General features: G+C 42.0%; 1 protein-coding gene and 1 pseudogene across 1 annotated transcript in view; one reads left to right on the forward strand and one right to left on the reverse strand.

Annotated features, from left to right (window-relative positions):
* Positions 1-16,953, reverse strand: part of PANK1 (pantothenate kinase 1) — a 75,881-nt gene that overhangs the window by 44,339 nt on the left and 14,589 nt on the right.
* On the forward strand, positions 736-7,404 carry LOC102871810 (annotated as a pseudogene).

The following is a 16,953-nucleotide window of genomic DNA, read 5'->3' on the forward strand; positions in this document are numbered from 1 at the left end:
CATATGCAAAACTGATCATCCAGGAGGCTGGGCTGTATGAGGAGGAATGTAGCATCAGTAATGGAGGAAGAGTCATCAACAACCTGCATTATGCATATGACACAACCTGGCTTGCTAAAACTGAGGAGGACCTGAAGCACTTGCTGCAGAAGATCAAAGACTGTAACCTTCAATATGGATTGAAGTTCAACATTAAGAAAACAAAGATTTTCACCACTGGGCTGATTGGCAGCATCATGATAGATGGTGAAGAGATTGAGATTTAACAGCTTTAGTTTTCTTGGCTCCACAATCAACACTCTGTACCAGCAGCCAGGAAATCAAGAGACTAATTGCATTGGGAAAGTTGGTGTCAGGGATCTCTCCAGAGTTCTGAAGAGCATCGATACCAGTCTGGAGACTTAAGAAGAGCCTGGTTCAAGCCACTGTCTTCAAAACTACTTGTTATGAGTCAGAGAACTGGACAATGATTAGGGATGATAGAAAGAGAATTGATGTCTTTGAGCTTTGGTGCTGGAGAGAGTGAATATACCATGGACTGCCAGGAGAACAAACAGGTTCATCTTAGAGAGGTAAAGCCAGGTTGCTTCTTGGAGGCAGGGATTCTGAGGCTTCATCTGACATACTTTGGGCATGTTGCAAGGAGAAAACAGTCCTTGGAGAGGGACATCATGCTTGGAAGGGTGGAGGGACAGAGAAAGAGAGATGAGATGGATTGATACAGTGACTGGGGTAATGAGAGTAGGTGTGTCAGAGACAGTAAAGTTGGCACAGGACAGAGCAGGTTTCAGGGCTGTCATAAATAGGGTCACTATGAATTGAAAGCAACTTGATAACACATAGTAGCAGCAGCAACAACAACAAATACACATGTGTGCACATCTAAACACACTCTCTCTCTCAACAAACTTCTAAAATCGTAATTTTAGCAGCATAAAACCTAACTGGTGAAACCCTGGAACTATTTACAGATCACAGCTTCTAAGAAAGTGATACATGTAAAAATTTAATAAAGGGGTTTCTGTTACATTGCAAAGTAACTTGTAATTATTACACACAGAGCAGTCTGCTAACCATTAAATAGTCAAAGAAATCTGAGCCATGCTTTGCTTCAAATTAATACCAGATTTATTTAGTTTGCGTTTTAGTCATATGGTAATATATAGGACACAATCACATAGGCTCTCACACTATGGGTGGGATTATAAACTGGTGCAGTCTTTCCACAGGGCTATCTATTTGGAACTATACAGAGAGTCTCGGGTTACCACTGAGATTTATTCCTACATATCTATAAATCAAATTTGCAGATAAATCAGAATAGGTGTATATTGTTGTTGTTGTTATGTGTCATCAAGTCGCCTGCGACTCATAGCGACCCTATGTATAAGAGCCCTAAGTGCCACTCTATCCTGTGCCAACCTTGCCATCTTAAACACACTCATTCTTATCACTCCACTCACAGAATCGATCCATCTCATCGAGGGTCTTCCTCTCCTTCGTCGCCCCTCCACTCTCCCAAACATGATGTCCCTTTCCAAGGACCAGGCCCTCCTTGCAATATGCCCAAAGTATGTCAGACAAAGCTTCAGAATTCTTGACTCCAAGGAGCATTCTGGCTTCACCCTCTCCAAGACAAACCTGTTTGTTCTCCTAGCAGTCCATGGTATATTCAACACTTCTCCAGCACTATAGCTCAAATGCATCAATTCTCTATCATCCCTATTCACTGTCCAACTCTCCGATGCATAGCACGTAACTGCAAAGACTAAAGCCTGGATCAGGCGTAACTTAGTCTCCAGCCTGACGTCATTGCTCTTCAGTACTCTTGAGAGGTCCCTCACAGCTGACTTTCCCAGTGCAATTCATCTCCTGATTTCCTGGCTGCTGTTACCAAGAGTGTTGACTGTGGAACCAAGTAAACTAAAACTGTTAACTATCTCAATCTCTTCACCATCCATACCGACGCTGCCAATTGCCTCAGTGGTGAAAATCTTTGTTTTCTTGATGTAGAGCTTCAATATAGTTTTTATTTAATCCTACTTTAGAAAGACAAGCAGTCTCTTCTCTCAAAGACTTACAGCCTGGGCAAACCAATGGAGGGTCGCCAGGAGTTGGAATCAATTTCAGTTTTACTGTGAAGATGGTAATCGGATGGTGTAGTATGTGATGTGTCAGGTTACTAATCAAAAGGTTGGCAGTTTGAATCTACCACTGTTCCTCGGGAAAGATGGTAAGTCTCTTCCCATAAGGGTTATATCCTTGGAAATCTAAATGTGAGCTGCTAAGAGTCAGTGTTAACTCAATGACGGTGTGGTTTGGATTATTGTAAAAAGGGGAATGCTGGTGGCCTAGAGGCAACAAGCTGCGCTGCAATCCCGAAGGCACGAGGTTGGAGGCCATCAGCTGCTCTGTGGGAGAAGGATGGACAATGTCCTCCCGTGCCATTATTTGCCTCAGAAAACCCGCCTGAGGGTCAGCGATGAGTCAATTCTAAGGTACACAACAACACTGTTAACAGGAGCCTTTCTGGTGTAGTGGGTAAAGTGCTGAGCTGCTAGCCAAAAGGTCAGCAGTTCAAACACATCACCTCAGAGGGAGAAAGATGAAGCCCTCTGCTCTGATATAAAGATTTATGTAAGTGGAAATTTCCTAGTTCTGCTCTGCCTTATAGAGTTGCTACGAGTCTGAATCAACTAAAGATTAAACAGCCGTGAGCCTGCTTTTTTGAGTTGCAGTGCAAAAGGAGCCCTGGTCGTGCAATGGTTAACACATCTGGATGATAACCAACAAGTGAATAGTTCAAATCTCTAGATACTCCATAAGAGAAAGTCTGGTTCCTTAAAGATTTACAGCCTTGGAAATCCTACAAGGCAGTTCTACTCTGCTCTTCCAGGTCTCTATGAGTCAGAAGCAATGTAAGACAATGGATGTATTCATAGTTCGTTCTGCTAAGATTAGTAGCAGATCAGTTATAAGAAGTGTTGAGTCAATGTTGTCCCACAAGTGCTTGATCTGCTGTATAATTCCATGACTTCTGATATCAGCAGCCCCTCCTTTGTTCAGTTTCCTAGCTCTTCTAGATCCCTTGGTGGTTTGCTGGAAGGTCAGAGATATCTGTCAGGGGAGTGATTGACATGACTGTAGGCACGCATGCTGGTTTTGCAGAGAATGGAGTGTTGTAAACTATCAGGTAAAAAGCAGGCGTCCTCAAAAGAGAACTAGCACTGAGGTCCCATGAGCTTATATAAGTGTATATATATATGTATATATATACAGTGTAGCTTATATCTCATCCTAATCCTCTCTTTAATATAATAAATACTTCAGCACAAAATAGACAATCATTGGCTAGGAAAGACATCCAGTTTGAATGAGAAGCCTTAAACATCCAGAGATTCCCCCCTGGCTTTTCTAGCCATCACCTTCATACTTGAAGAATCAAATTTTCCCTTATAATCCTAAGAACTGTATTCATGAAAGCATTCAAGACAGCAACTTAATGTCTAGTGCCTTAATCTCCTCCATTTGAGATATCCAATTTTTTATTTTTCCTATTCCTATCAAACTAGTATTCTGAAATTCTGAAGAAACAAGCATGGTCCTTTTTCTGTGAAGAATTTTCTGCTCCAGTTAGAATATTTAGCATCTGCATCCATTAGTAAAGTTCAGTCAGGAACATGTCATAAGGCTGCAGCAATCAACACTAGCTCAAAGCATGAAACATCTTCTCTTCCTCTGCTTGGGTTCTGGTTAACTCAACTCCAATCATCAGTCGCGAGGTCCAGGTGGGCATCAGCTGCCAACTCAGGAGTCCATACTTCTCCTATGTTCCAGACCGACTGGTTTCTTCATTCAGTTTTAGCCCCGCAACGGGCCAAGTCAACAAGATGCGAGTCCTCATGACTCCTCGTCCTCAAGCCAGCAACCCTTTTGGGCATATCCATACGTCTGTGCATACTAGGTCAACAGTGCTGATGACATGGACCCAAATTCAGCCAGTTTCTTCATTGCTGGATGCCTCCAAATGTAAATGTCTTGAATCAAAAGTCCCAGGTGAATCTATGAATCCATTCAAATGCAAATCTCCTCAGAGTACTGGATGAGCTTATCTTCCCTCAGGTTAAGCCCATGCCCTCTAGTTCTACTGCTTTCACATTTATCCAGAGCAAATCTTCCCATTTTAGTATTTCCAATTACAACTAGTAGCCTTGCATGCCTCCTTTAAATACAACATATCATCATCATAACATATTAATTTTTACAATACATCTTAACATTACAACATAGAAATTGGGTGGGAAGAAACCTGACGTTAATTCACTCGTCCAGATACACTACTTACTGTCAGGGTAAAAACCTTATGTTACCCTTAGCATTTGAAAGTACATAAAGAGGCACGGGTATGTTTGTAGGAATGGATCACCGTGAAGAAGGCCACGTTCCCTATTGTCACAACCCTAGTTCTAATGAGTTTCCTCTCTCACATGGAAGAGAGTGAGAACAAAAGGGCTGATCATATTCTGAATGTGTGACAAAAAAGAGAACAGTCAGGTTCTGGAATATCTAACACAGAAAGAAGCATTATCACATCAGACATATTGCCATTGTTATTACTTTGTGCCATCAAGACTCTTAGCACCCTGTGAATAAGCTCTGAAGCATACCCTGTCCTGAGCAAGTCTCACTGATTCTGACACATCTATCCCCCACTGACCCAGTTACTGTATCAATCCATCTCATCCAGGTTCTTCCTCTCCTGCGCTGTCCCTCCACCCTTCTGAGCAAGATGTCCTTCTCCAAGGACCAGTCCCCTCCTGGCCACATGCCCAAAGTATGTGAGACAGAGCTTCAAAAGGAGAAACTTGTTTTTACCCTCTCCAAGACAGAATTACTTGTTTTCCTGGCAGTCCATGGTATGTTCAAGACTCTTCTCTAGCCCCCAACTCAAAGGTATTGATTCTAGACAATGAAAATCAGGATCTTACCATTATGGCTTTGCACAGTGTCTAGCACTCCTAATATGCTTAGGCATCCATGAAGATAATTTCTTTTAACATTAGGAGGAAATAAGTATGACCGTTTAGGCCAAAGCAAATGTCTTAATACACATTACTACAGTCATCTTTGTACTAAATACAGTCATAAAGTGTAATTTTTAATGCTTTTATGGTGGAAGTGGACTATGAAAGCAAGACTATCCAGGACTCAAAAAATAATAGTTTGGTTCTGCTGCCACATTTCATGTGAAGACTTTTTATTTAGCTCCATACTCAAAAGCCAGCTTAGAACTGAGGTTCTCCACACCAAAGTGTGTGAATATCTATGGTTACAACTTTATTTCCTTAACGCAAAAAAATATTTATTGCTATCAAGTCAGAATTAACTTAGAGCTGACCCTCCAGTAGCATTTCCAGAGGCTGTAAATCACAGGGAAGGAGACTGTCTGTCTTTTTCTTCACTCAGTAGATGAGAGAAACTTCACCACCAGCAAAGCAGCAAGAGAACGCAGAAAGTCTTTTTGGGGCCAGAGGTTCTTGCGCCAGCCAGACTAGGGCCTACAGGAGCAGCAGTCACAGCAATCACAGCAGAGAGCCAGAGACCAGAAAGAGACCGCTACATCACTGAACCAGAGCTAAGAGTCTTTTGCCCAAATCCATTGGAAAATTTGAGGGAAGGGCACAGCAGAGGAAAAGGGGTACTTGGCAGGAATGAGAGCTTTGAAACTCTGGCCTAAAGTTGCAAAGTTCAAGGCTGAAGCACCTTCCAGCACATTTTGGAAGCTGTTTTGACTGTATTCTGCTAACTAACCTGAATTTTTTACTTCCCCAATATGGTTCTGTGTGGTCTGTGAGCTATCACATTGGATTCTGCACCCTGTAAAGCAGCAAGATTGGTGCTGGGAAGAGTAAAAGAGGCGTAGGACATATCTGACCTCATGGGAATTGGTTTTGTATTGTTGATATAATTTAAAGGAACAATTCCTCTTTGTCAAGCTGGTAAATATTAGATAAGGCCATCCCCACATGCCCCTTGCTTTTTTAGTTGGGCCCCATTCACTCAGGAGCAACTGGTGGATTTGAAACACTTGCCTTTTGTCTGGCAGTACAGTTATTATAGAATAGGCCACCTGAACATCTTCTTAAAGCAACTTTAATTTTAATATTTAGTGTGACTAAATTTTAAGGATGAAGGTTTAATTATATGTATTGTTTAAAACATTGCACATCTGCAAAGAGCCCCAGTGGCACAGGGTTTAAAACACCTGGCTGTTAACCTTAAGGTTGGGAGTTCAAATCCACCAGCTACTCTGAAGGAGAAAGATGAGGCCATCTACTTCTATAAAAAGATAAATTCATCTGAAAGAGTCACTATAAACTAGAAACAAACATAATTGGCTTGGATTTGGGGCACATATGCAACTACATTTTTATCTAACCAATTAACTACCATGGGTGTTAAAAATGCAGACTTCAGATCCTTTTCTTCCCTGCCTTCCTACCAGAGGAATGCTTCCTGAGTCACATGGGCAAAGAGGTGGCGGTACGGGATTCATTGAAACAGACATTGTCCAGGTGCTGAAAGCCCAGGGCCACAAAGTGATTTTGGTCTCCTGAAAACCTGGGCCAGACAGGATCACATCCTGTGGGAGAAGCTTGCTAGCTCAGGGTCGTACCATTGTGATGCTGCTGTCAACCTGGCTGGGCAGAAAATCCTCAATCTTCTCTGAAGGTGAAATGCAGCCACCTGAAGACTTACTCAAATGCTAGCACGCACCATCTCCAAGGCCCACAGTCCCCAAAGACCTGGATCTTAGTCACAGGTGAAGTTTTTTACCTGACCATCCTGACTGCAGAATATGATGAAGACAGACCCAGAGGAGATTCTAACTTCTCCAACCTCATAGCCAAAAGGGAAGCTGCAGGCAAGCTTCCTGGAGATTCTACCCGCCAGGTGGTGGTGTGCTCTGGAGTTGTGCTGCGTCGTGGAGGTAGTGCATTGGCCAGATGCTGCTACCCTTCCATCTTGGTCTAGCAGGCCCCATAGTCTCCGGCCACCAATTCTTCCCCTGGATTCATATAAGCGACCAGGTGGGAATCCTGGAACATGCCCTTGAAGCTGGATACATACAGGAGTCCTGAATGGAGTGGCTCGTGCCTCCCCCCAAAAGCAGAGTTTGTCCAGGCCTTGGGTGCCGCTCTACACCACCCAGTCTTCATTCGCCACCCCAGCTCTGTGGTGCAAGCTGTCTTTGGGAGAGAGCATGCCGTCACCCTGCTGGAGGGCCAGAAGGTGGTGTCATGGTGGATGTTGGTCACTGGCTAACAGTATTCCTTTCCAAAGCTAGGAGCTGTCTTAAAGGACGCTGTGGCCCACATAAGGAGGCTGATGGTGGGGGTCTGAAGGCTCTTCCTCCAGCAATGACTTCCAGGTTAGAAACTGTGAATAGGTGCACTGTGCCTCTGCTTGAGCTCGGACAACATCACTCTTAGGGATTCCTCCTTCCTCTGGCCTCATTGTTTTGTTGTTCCACCTTGTTTAATTAAGAGATTGTCCATAGTCTCACGGTTATAAATCCATCAAATGAAGACACCGTCTCCTTCCCAAAAGTTTCCTAGGTTGGTTTCCTAACTATCTTGTTCATGCCTCAGTTCTTCTTTATGCAAAGCAAGAAGGCTCTACAGTTTAAGCAAGAAAGATAAATTATGTCACTAAAAAAACAAACAAACAAAAAAATCCCACAGACTTCCAGGCTGAGAGCTTACCTAGAGATTCTGGTTCTATAGGACTAGAATGGAATGCCTGAAATTCTCATTGGTCAATTCAGAACTACTATGGTGGTATGAAGAGAAACACTTTAAGTAAGTAGCTGGACCACAAATTAAAAGTCCTAAAAACCAGCTGAGAAATTGAAGTCTGAATGGGCTGCCTTTGTCTGTTACTGTAAGGGCTGGGGTAGGAGGCTGGCAGCTGAAGGCATTGCCCTGTAATGGCTAGGCAGACTGTTCCCATGCCCAGAAGGAGCCTGCACACATCTAATAGCATGCTAATGAAATCATTTACAGGCAAGTTATAAGATGAATACCACTGATGATGTTCAAATTTTAAACTTGGCTTTTGAAGTTCCATGTGTTAACCATCCATGACTAACTCCATGGTTATGGGTTAAGATGTCCTACACATAATTAAATGTCATAAATGGGCTCTGCTTTCATGATTGCCATTGTTAAGGTAAGCAAGCATTCCTCCATAAAGCAGCTGGCAACAGCACTCGTGTATTTAGGCCATGCAAGCTGACTTTCTTTGGACTGCAACCCATGTGGCTGACCCTGGCACAGTGAATCATAACAACAAAATGATACACCAACATTAAAGTATATAGCTTTTCTTTGGCTGATTTTAGGGGGAAGGAAGAGAAACAAACTCTTCAGGGGCAATGCAAATCTCACAGTGAGGTGCCATTCCGATGACATCAGTATGTATATTTTTAGCTTGGACCTGGGCCAGGTGGAAGTAGGGGCAAGATGGAGCTGGAGAGGAGGGCACCCAGCAATGTCAGATCGGTGAGGTAAGAAGTGTGCTCTTGTCAGTGTCTCCTTAAAGACCGGGAAGAGCTCATAAAGTGACGTTCCTTTCCGACAGTCACTGGAGCCTCTCCACTCCACGCTCACAAGAGAAATCGAAGTGGAAGGAGTGTGACTCGAGTCACCAAGCTCACCTACCCTTCATTACCTCCTGAGTCAGACTCTGTACTTCAGAGTATAAAGGAGGGGAAATGGGAAGAGACTGCGATTTGTTTCCTGCTCTGCAGTAATGTTCTTGAGCTATTGGGGAGAAGACGGGCAAAATTCAATTACAGAAAGCTATGACCCCTCTATCCTTACAAGAAGCTGCCTGTTTTACCCTCTCTGGAAGAGAGGGAAGAGGAGTACTGACTTTGCACATGGCCTTCAACTTTAATTTTATCTCCTTCTTTATGAGAAAGGCAGTGCCAAAAAGTTTTGACTATAAAAATGGGCTTGACTACAATTCATCTGAATGCATTGTCTTCAACGTGGTCACGTCAATAATCCCGATCACGGCATCCACCCAGAATGCTTCTGGCCCAACCTAATGCCCAGTGCTGAGGCTCAACATGGTAATCTCATTACCTGCTTAAACAAATCCCAGTTTAAGCCATCAAGAGGTTTAGCTTTCAGTCTTGACAAGCCACTAGGGCTCACTTACTTACTCCAGGGATGCTACTGACAATTTAACATCACAAAGTGGTTAATTAAAGAAGCTGCAAGGAACCAGGCGGCTCCACCAGCAAGAACAATAGCTCTACCAGAAAACAGGCTGTGCACTTTTTTTTAACTTTAGTCCTGTCTGTGAAAGTCTAGCAAATTTTTAAAATCAAGCTGGGTGGGAACTGAGGAAAGACTCTCCAGCTGCTCACATGGCATTCTGAGTACAAGATTCCAAAGGGCCTCCAACAGCTGCAGACCAACTGTGTGCTTATATCAATGCACCAATTCTTTGTTCACCAATTAACTGTTGTTAGGTGCCAAACTACTACAACCAACGAACATACCTGAAGTTTGCCCTACCCCCTGCACCATCCTCATGACCTCTGATGCACTCAAGACCATTGGTCCAGTCACTGGGTCAGGCTACCTCAGTGAATTTGATCCTCCTTTTCCAGCATAATGGGATTTTTCAAAGGACTGGCCCCTCTTGACAGCAAGACCAAAGTACGTGAGATGAACTTTTACAATCCTTGCCTCTAAGTAGTTCCATTTTATTAAGCACTTATTTTGTTCCTTACAGATCTCCAGATGATTTTCTGCATATGTAAGAATCACATGGGGTCTTGTTAAAATATAGATTCTGAAAGGCAAAGTCTCAGCAGGGCGTCAAACCAGAATCAATCAGGTCAAAGCCCAGGTTCTAATCACCAAATCCTTGGTGTCCTTAATGACAATGTTGCCCAGAATAAGTTTTGTCCTTAACAATGTGCCTCTAGGGCTCCTAGCTGACCCTTCATGGAGTCTTTGAGGCCACAGATTGCATGGGCAACTTTCTGTTGTGGAATCATTGGTGGATTGGAACCGTAAGAGGCATTGGTGGATTGGAACCTTTTGAGTTAGGAGGACAACTCCCCGCGGACTAGGGCCACCCAGATCACAAGGAAATGTCATTTCATTCTCACTAGAATCCAGGTTACCACCAAATAGATAATCCCAAGCTCTGGTTTAATGTGGACACAAGGTAGCTCTCGCACCTTTGCTGGTGGTAATGTAAAATGGTGAACTCACTTCTGAAAAGACCCTGGAAGTTTCTCAAAACACTAAACCATATAAGCCAGCAATTTTAGGCATATAGCCCCAAAGACTTGAGAATGTGGACTCAGATATCTGTACACAAATGTTCCTAGCAACACTGTCCACAACAGTGACAAAAGAGGAGCACAGAAAGTGACCATCAACAGATGAATGTGTAAAGAATGTGCTATAAACATATAGTGAGCTCTTTGAAGCCATAAAAGAATGAAATTCTGATATATGTTATAAAATAGATTGCTGTTGTTGCTAAGTGCCGTTGAGTTGTAGGCTACTCAGTGACTATATGAACAAAAGTCCTCCACACTTGCTTGACTTTCATCCTTTCTCCAGGTTCATAGGGTTTCCAGAGGCAAGCTATTTATGGAAGTGGATGCCACTCCTGCTTCCAAGCTTGTTTTCACCAGGGAGCACCACCAAACACTGTCCACCATGGGTAACCATTATCGCATTTGACATGTCAGTGTCACACAGTTCTGCTTCACAGGGGCCATAAGTTACCTCTGTATAGCTGGTGGACACACCAGGGCTACATGACCTAGAAGAATGTAATAAAATAGATTACTCTTGAAATTATGCTAAGAGATTGTTTAAGAGAGATATACACAAAATGTCCAGAAGAGGCAAACAAATCTACAGAAACAGATCACGGAGCTCCAGTGGTGTCTTCTGTAGCACGTTGTACTGAAAATAAAAATGCTGTGTCTCTGGCGATTTAAGACCACCAGTGGCTCAGCGAGAAAAGGTGGCATTCTCTTCTTGTTAAGATTTACAGCCCTGAAAACCAGATGGAGGGTTGCTATGAGATGGAATCCACTCGAAAGCAGCGAGTTTGAGTTGCAGAGACAGAAAGTGGCTGCCTAGGTTTGATAGTTTGGAAGAAAAAAGAATGTCTGCTAAAGAGCTTCTGTGAAGAGAGGATGGATGGTAAATATGTTCTACAATTAATTGTGGTGAAAGTTGCACATTTCTCTGGTTATACAAAAAAGTATCAAACAGCACACTTCAAATGAGAGGATTTCAATATGAATTGTATCTCAATATTGCTATTCAAACTCCTCATTGTGTGCTGCTCATAACTCCCAGCTGACCCTTCAGTGGATTTTGTTAAGTTGCATAGGAGGAGGCTGCCCATCTTTCTCCTGCACAGCAGCTGGTGGATTCACACTGCATGCCTTTGGGTTAGTAGTACAACTTCTTACCACTAGCTCACTAGAGCTTGTTCATAAAGTAAATCTTAGTATAAAATGTATCATTCCTCTCTCCATATTCACCAAACAGCCTTCCAGAGTGGTTGCAAATTATGGTACATTCACACAATGGAATACTATGCAGCACGCAGGAACAAGAACTTTGTAAATTATTACTTAACTTAGGAGTCTTTGGAGAGCATTATACTGAGTGAACTAGTTCAGTTCCACAAGGATAAATATTATATAAAACCATTATCGTAGAATGAGTATAAGGATCCAGGAGGGGTGGGAGAGGCTGGAAGCAGAGCGATGTGGATGTGCAGGGGGAAGGGGGATTAATCATTGTGTTGTACAATTTGATGGGTCAGGGGGTGAGGGAAATTGAAAGAATTTGTTCGCATTTGTATCCGAGTTCTGTAAAAAAACAGTTGGAAAAAAATAATTTCTGTTCTTTCCTCATGACCCAAGGTCACCATATGAGAATTACTGTGCCCACTATTGTCCCCAAGAACTATGTAAGCCTATAGCTCCTAGATTCCTGTGGTTTAAATACTCTGTTGTCTTACTACAGCTTTCTATGTTTTGCTGCTTGAGTTGATGCTATCTACCTCTCGCTGCTGTCAAGTGATACTACAGTGTGTGTACTCTGCTTGTTATGAATAAATGCAGAAGAACCAGAAGAGCAAGTTTGTTAAAACTGGGACTTTGGTAAGAGGAAAAGAAACACTGAAGGAGAGCACAGGAAGTCTTAAGTGTGAGGTTGCATCGGTTGCTTTCCAATGCTGATTTTGGGTGCTCATTCGTGTCTACTTCCAAGTTCTTACTTGCCTTCTGGGTTATTGATGGCTAAACGCCAGAGATCCACAATCTACCCATGGAAGCAGCAGTCACGAAATCAAACAACGTATTATTATTGCACTAGACAAATCTGTTGCCAGGGACCTTTATAAAATGCTACAGAGCAAGAATGTCACTTTAAAGACTAAGGTGTTTATGCCCCAAACCATGGTATTTTCAATTGCTTCTTATGCATATGGAAGTTGGAATTAAAGGAGAAAGATTAAAGAAAAGACGTTTTTGAACTGTTGTAATGACAAAGAATATTGAATGTACCACCAAATGCCAAAGAATAAGCAAACCTGTCTTAGAAAATGTGCAGCCAGAGGGCTCATTAAAAGCAAGGACAGCAAAACTTTGCCTCATGTATTTTTGGGCGCGTTATCAAGAGAGACCAATGCACAGAAAACACATCATGTTTAGTATAGGAGAGGGCGAGTGAAAAAGGGGAAGATCATCAGTGAGATGGTCTGGCACAGTGACCACCAGGATGGGCTTCAGTAAGCACAGGAGAGATTGGAAAGTGGGCACCGGGTAAATCAGGGCTTCATTCTGTTGTACACGGGTGCTCAGGAATAAAGAGACCACTCGATGACACCTAATAACAGTTGCTAGGGAAGTAACAGTCATTGTAATTAGTACCTTTTTTAAATTTCATAATTTTTTTGTCGAAGGTATTGATGGAAGAAGTTCAAGCTGCATTAAAGGCAATGGCAACTGACAGAATACCAGCTGAGGTGTTTTAGCAAACAGATACCGTCCTAAGCATGCCCAATAATTGGGATTCTGGCTGACAAACTGGATGATCTATATTGTTCCCATTACAAAAAAAGGTGACCCAACAGAGTATGGAAATTAGTGAATGACATGATTAATATACAAGTAAAATATTGCTGAAGGCTACTTAAAAAAGCATATAGACAGGGAACTCTCAAAAACTCAAGTTGGATTCATAAGAGGCCATGGAATAAGCGATATAAGTGCTGATGTCAGATGGGTCTTGGCTGAAAGGAGAGACTACAAGAAAGATATGCAAAAGTTATTTGACTGGATAAATTATAATAAATGATAGATAACATTGGGAAGAATGGGAACGACAGAACATTTAATTGTGTTCATGTGAAAACAGAACATAGACCAAAAAAAGCAGCCGTTCAGACAGAACGAGGGGCTATCTCATGGTTAAAAATCAGGAAAGGTGTGTGTTGAGGTTGTAACCTTTCTCCCTGTTTAGTAAATATACTGAGCAAGTTATCTCCAGAAGCTGGTATATAAAGAAGAATGCAGCACTAGGATTGGAGGAAGACTCATCAACAATATACATCACGTAGATGACAAAGTCCTGCCTGTGGAATCTGGAAATTTGAAGCACTTACTGCACAAGATTAAAGACCATAGCCTTCAGTATGGATTACACCTCAGTCTTAAGAAAATAAAACTCATCACTGAACCATTTGGCAACATCATAAGGAGGAAAAATTGATGTGGTCAATGATTTCATTTTACTTGGATCCATAATCAAGCAGCAAGGATATCAGTGTAAAGATTAAGGTGCACAGACCCATGTGGTTTACATGCATGTGAAAGTTTGACACATAATATGGAAGGCCAAATAAATGATCCCTTTGAGTTATGTTGCTGGTGAAGAGTTTTCAACATAATCATAGACTACCAAAGGAACAAACAAATCTGGAGAAAATGCAACTGAATTGCATCCAGACCTTAAAATAAATGCTGATTCTGTTGCTGATGAAAAAACCTCCTCATTGCCACCGTAGTGTAGTACTGGCTTGTACAATTTCATGTGTACAGATGAAACACTTTGGAGATACAAACCATTCCTCCATTGCATGAGATTTGAAGCTTTATTCTCAGAAACAATCTTGTGCCAAAAAGGCATTCTGGGAAGATTTCCAAAATCTTGGAACTAGAAGTGACTAGTATCTACCCTAGTTTTTGTTTTGTGATACAAATTAAGAGATCAGGAATGGTATTAACAGAATTCCATTCTTTTCTCTGAAGCCATTTAGGTGGGCAAGTGGTGACAGGCAAGCTAGCACATATCATGAAGGTATGTAAGGTATGGACTGGACCCAGGTCTGGGACTCTAAAGCAGCTGATTCATGGCTGAACCTGAGGGTGTAGGAGAGGTGTTGGTGTTGCTTAAGTTTGTGAAATTAGCGATTCACGCAATCTTTACATTCATGATCTTGTAATTCAAGTACAATTTTCAAATCCCAAAACAGGCGATCCAATAGAATGTGGAAATTATCATTACTATAACATGCAAACAAAATACTGCTTAAAGTTACTTAAAAAAAAAAACCCAACACAACAAAACAACAAAATCAACCAACCAACCAAACAAAAAACCAAAACCCAAACAGCTAGAACAGGACATTGACATAGAACTGCCAGAAATTCAAGCTGAATTTATTGTTGTTGTGTGGCATCGAGTCGCCTGTGACCCCCCAGTGACCCTATGTTCAGCAGCTCTGAAGCCTGCCTGGTCCTGAATCAGTCTCACTAATTCCAACACATCAACTCCCATTGCCCCAGTTCCGTATCAATCCGTCTCATTTAGGGTCTTCCTCTCCTGTGCGGAGTCTGTCCACCCTTCCGAGCATGATGTCTTTCTCCAAGGAGGGGTCTCTCCTGGCCATGTGCCCAAAATATGTGAAATGAAGCTTGAAAATCCTAGCCTTCAAAGAGAAGCTTGATGTCACCATCTCCAAGACAGACTGACTTGTTTTCTTGGCAGTTCTCCTGCGCTGCAATTCAAAGGCATCAATTTTTTTTCTGTCATCCTTATTCATTGTCCAGTCTCTAATGCCCAGCAAGTAATTGAAAAGACCAAGGCCTGGATTAGATGTATTTAGAAGAGCCCAGTGGATCTTGGCAGAAAGTAGAGAATACCAGAAAAATGCCTATATGTGCTTTATTTATGATGCAAATTATTTGGAAGCAGGAGTGGCATCCACTTCGGAAATAGCTTGCCTCTGGAAACTCTATGAACATGGAGAAACGATGAAAGATATACAAGTGTTCAGGTCTTCCATTCATAGGGTTGCTATGAGTCGTCTACAACTCAACAGCACTTAACAACAAAAACAACAAGGTATTTGACTCTCTGGATTATAAAAAATTATGGCCAATATTAAAAAGAATGAGAATCCCAGAACACTTACTGTGCTCATGTGAAAGTAAAAGTACAGACCAAGAGTCTGTGTTCCGAAAAGAGTAAGGGAATATTGAATGGTTTAAAATCAAGAAAGCTGTGTGTTAGGGCTATCCTTTCTCCATACCTACTCAATCTGTTTACTAAGCATATCATTTGAGAAGCTGGACTTTATGAATAAGAATGTGGCATCAGGATAGGAGGAAGACTAATCAACAACCTGCATTAAAAGAGGATAACAATCTTGTTTGAGGACTTGAAACACTTGCTGCAGAAAATCAAAGTTGACAGCTTTCAATATGGATTACATGACAACATCAAGAAAACAGAAATCCTCACCACTGGGCCAACAGACAACAAAGATGGAGAAAAGACTGAAACTATTAATGATTTCACCTTACTCGGATCCACTCTCAATACTGTTGGTATGAGTAGTCAAGAAAAGAGAATGTGTTGCATTGGGGAAATAGTCTCTCAAGGACCTCTCTCCAAAGTGTGACAGTACAACAATGTCAGTTTAAAGACTCTGTGCCCCAACACTCACAAGAAGCTGCCTGTCCTTCCCAATCAGGAAGAGATGCAAGATGAATGCTAAACTTCCACAGGGTTGTCAGTTTAATTATCTCCTTCCTCATTAGAAAAGGCAGTGCTTGGACCTGATTCAAGCCACAGTGTTTCCAATTACTTGTTGTATATTTGAAAGCTGGACAATGACCAAAGATGACAGAAGAATAAATGACTTAAGAGGTGTTTTTTTTTTGTGGTGTTGGAAAGGAGTTCTGAGTATCCCATGCACTGCCAAAAGAACACATAAATATACTGAGAAAGTACAACCACAGTACTCCTTGGAGGCAAGGATGGTGAAGCTTCATGTCATAGACTTTGGGCATGTTGTTAGGAGGGACTCTTCTTGGAAAAAGATATCAGGCTTGGAAAGCTGGAGAGTCTGCAACAGAAAGGAAGACTCTCAATGAGACAGAATGACAGAGTCACTGCTAACAATGGGCTCAGACGTAAAAGAGATGAGGAAGATGGCACGGGACAGGACAGAGTTCAGATCTGTTGTGCAAGTTAATTAACCATAAGAGCTACTCAGTAGGAAGCTCTGGTGGCCTAGTGAGTAAGGAGTTGTGTTGCCAACCCAAAAGCAAATACATTGAGTCTACCAGCTTCTCTGAAGGAGAAAGATGCCTAATCTCTTCCTGAGTGATTTTTGGCCTATGAAAACTCACTAAAGGGTCAGTTATGAAAGGAAATGAATGTATATGAACTTTCTAAGTAAATGAGTATATATATATATTAAAAGGGTCAGTTATGAGTCGGTTCTGACTTGATAGCAATTAGTTCAGTGATTTACTTAGTATTACTGTGGATAGAAAACATTCCTGAAGATCAAGCAGTTTACAAAAGTTAATGCAACCTA

Source organism: Elephantulus edwardii, unplaced genomic scaffold (assembly GCF_000299155.1).
Source record: "Elephantulus edwardii isolate Elephantulus edwardi_28Jun2011 unplaced genomic scaffold, EleEdw1.0 scaffold00007, whole genome shotgun sequence".
Classification (NCBI taxonomy): Eukaryota; Metazoa; Chordata; class Mammalia; order Macroscelidea; family Macroscelididae; genus Elephantulus; species Elephantulus edwardii.